At 39.7% G+C, this 3,511-nt stretch overlaps 1 pseudogene; it reads right to left on the bottom strand.

Annotated features, from left to right (window-relative positions):
• Nucleotides 1-2,445: 2,445 nt before the first annotated feature.
• Nucleotides 2,446-2,557, bottom strand: LOC129704761 (U2 spliceosomal RNA; annotated as a pseudogene).
• Between the last annotated feature and the right edge of the window lie 954 nt (nucleotides 2,558-3,511).

The raw sequence follows: 3,511 nt of genomic DNA, 5'->3' as shown, positions 1-3,511 counted from the left end.
TAATGACTTAAGCATAGTAAGATTAGAGAAAAGATACCAATCGTGTTTATGATCAAGGGTGGGAGCGGAGGGCATGTATTCCCTCAACGTTACTCCTCATAAAATACAGATCAAACTTCGAACTGGTAAGTTCTCGTTTAATCTTACTATTTTACTTCGGAGTCACGTGAGGGACTCCATGAAGATTTCAAAGCTCTGTGATTCAAGCCGTGGAACGAGTCCATCATCACGTCTGCCTTGGTTTTGGGGAGAATAGTGATAACATATTAAACATCAATATGATATATATAAATATCCATAAAGTTAATAATAATTGATAGCCCCTGTTTTTTGGGGTAACTTATGGTATAGAAACTTAACAATGTTTCTGAAAAAATTCCAGTTTCCATTACTGGTTTGTTATAATCTTTAGAAAGTTCTTTCCGATGGCCATCCTGCAGTGCTGAGGATTTTATCCATAGGAACCTCCAATTTAAATGCTGCCGACGTTGCTGCAGCCTGATGGAGTGAGATTTTAACCCAGTTAGTGTTTACACCAACTTTGGTCAATACTATGTTAGCCATTTAGCTGGCCTGGCCTGTTATTCTTTAATGAGGCTGTCTGTAGTTGATGAAAAGTTCCTCTTCTGTGCCACTGATGGTCTTGGTTTGTTCCATGTATATTTGTAGATGTCTCACAACAGTCAATCATCTGTAGGGTAGGCTCTAAAAATGTTATGTTAAGGCCCGCTGACCCCTGTCTGTTTTGTTCCCTAATTCCTGAATATAGAAGTGTAAGTTGCCAGGTGAACTGGTCTAGTTATCCAGCCTTAATTTGGTAGGGACTGAGTCCTTAGTGCCGTGACCTAAGCCATCAGCATGATAGTTTTGAAAAAATGTCAAAACCTGTAATGACAGCGCTGTGGCTGGAGCCCAGTTCTTTAACAACGTTAAGACGATGCTGATGTCCCATATTTGGGAATACTCGGTCTTTGGGGAATTCCCATAAAATTATCATCCATAAGCTGTTGTTCCGTTCTCTTGCCATAGGTAAGTAGATGGACCACTTCTGGCACAGTTGATGTCACTAATACTAAGCCCCCGTCGGTTAACAAAGCTGCCAAACAGGCTGGATGATGTATTATGGTTGCAACACATCTCCCATTAGTTTATGTATATTAGACACTGTCTTTAGGTTGATTGTCTGTGGCCCGCTGTGATCATGTCCATTGCTCTGGCCGTCAGTCCCAGATGTAATAGCGGCGCTTTCAGACTCTACGATTTAAGCGATTTATATGTTCATGGCACGGGTGGTTTTCCCCATTCTTCATCGTCTGTTTAGGATGGTGCTGCATGGTTCTAATCTCATTCCCAGTACCGCCGAGAATCATGGTTGGGTAGGTCAGTGGGGTACTATTAAAAACACCCCTACTGATGAGGTTGCCAAATTGTGTTGGCCAGATTGTTACATGATGTAGAATCCCTTTCACCCATGTGCTACCACAGTTGATATGTGCTACCACAGTAGTATTGTTAATTTATAATCTAATAACCTGTTTAACATATTCCAGAGCAACATGACTTTAGGCCATGAAAAAACACCCAACATTTCCAGGTAGTTATGCCCAGTGTTAGTAATAATGATGCTTCCTGTGTATTCCATCTTCCTCCACAGCTGGAGATGGAATTGGTAACACACCATCCTAGTGCATAGCATGCATATGTAGGACCATAGACTGGTTGCTGACAATGATAGGATTGGAGCAATGCCCAATGTTATCTTTCCACCATTTAGTTCCAATATGGCTTCATCATTCTATCGAAATGATCACCATTAATTGTAAGAGCTCATATTTTGGCCCTCTGTAAATATTTATAATGTAAGGGTTTGAATTATGTGGCTGGAAACCCATATTCCCAGTACCACCTGTTGCCAAAATTCTTGATACCAGTCTGATGGATGGTTTATCCTGATGTCAATGATTTTGCTGTACGCCTTTATTAAGGTTGTAACCTCTGTTGGCAAAGTTACTGACATGAGGAACTGAGTTATTGGTGAACCCCAAATAATCCCTTTAATTTGAAGGCTTCAATTTTGATTTAATTGGATGGATAATGAGTCCTAGTTTCCAATAATTGTTAAGTGGCTGTTACCGTTTGTTCAGCCCGTCCTAAGTTCCCGCACAATTAGTATGTCATCCAACAAACCCATTACCATTGTGTGGCTGGTTGTTATATTTTGTAAATAACCTAGGTGCTAATGTTAAACTCATTAGGTAGTGCTCTATACTGCTAGAGCTGAGCCATCCAATTAGATCACCTGTTATGGGTACTGAAAATAGTAAGCATCCTTTGAATCAATGCTTGCCATTTTCGTTCTTAAAATGAATATACTTAACAATAGAAAAGGTTTCCGTTCTTAACGAATATATCGTATTATTTTATTTATTTATTTATTTATTTATTTTTATTTTTATTTTTTAATATATGGTCCCTAGATAAGGGACATATCAGATATTTAAACTGATAAAAAACCCCAGATATTATGCTTGATCTTGGCCAAAAGCCGAGATCTGATCTATGTTTGATGCGTCAAGCGCCATATCCTATTTGTTAGGAAGGGGATGCGTAGATAATAATTCTTCCCTTACAATGCAGCTAAAACCCATCCGTTGCTGATGTCCAGTGTCTGTATCCCATATGACATATTTTGTAATTGGTGATTATGTCTGGATACGAGTAGATCGGCATCTGGTGTTCCATATCGTGTAGAAACATCAGCAAATACTATAGCCCAATATCCTTTTGGTGTTCTCCTCCAAATTCCTCTCTCGATGTATCAGCTGGACTAGAAGATTATGTGTTGTAAAATTCTATTGTGTATCCCCGGATACTGTTTAAGATACGAGTGTCAAAAATTATTTATTCGATGTCTTCTCGCACCAACCTCCTTGTTTCCTTCTGGTTTTACTGTTTTCATCTGGATCCCCGAGGCCGTGTGTTGTGGGTGTACACATCTTCAGATATAGGGGCGATACCTTTGAGGATGATGTTTGGACGTTTAGATGAGCTCCAATTTGGCTTCATTGTCCAACTCCTTGACCTTTTAGATCGGTCCCCTCTAAATAAAAAGATATTGCTAGGAGGTTTCGGGTTTACACAGGCCCGTGTCAATCCCGGTTGGATGTAACCAGCTGCATAAATTGATTAGTTTAGTACATTCAGGGATTTACAATCCCCAGTGGCAAGTGACCGCTATGGTGCAGTAGATAGAAAACATATGGTCTATGCTGGTTTCTAACCTGGTTTGTAGATCTTTCCCAGTTAGCTTTACTCACAGCTGTACTGTTGTTCCCCCTGAAACATAGACAGACATTCCCATGTGACTTCCCAGATGGGAATGGAATCTGTCAGTAAATTTTTTGGACTGCTAAATCCTTCAGTCACAACTTAAGTATTCCTGTATTTCTATCAGGAAAAGACCAATAATGCACTCTATGTACTTTGTGACTTAGAAAAAGCATTACCTCAT

The sequence above is a fragment of the Leucoraja erinacea genome, chromosome 1, assembly GCF_028641065.1.
Source record: "Leucoraja erinacea ecotype New England chromosome 1, Leri_hhj_1, whole genome shotgun sequence".
NCBI lineage: Eukaryota > Metazoa > Chordata > Chondrichthyes > Rajiformes > Rajidae > Leucoraja > Leucoraja erinaceus.
Note: the sequence above shows the minus strand (reverse complement) of the source record. Positions and strands in the feature narration are given on the sequence as shown.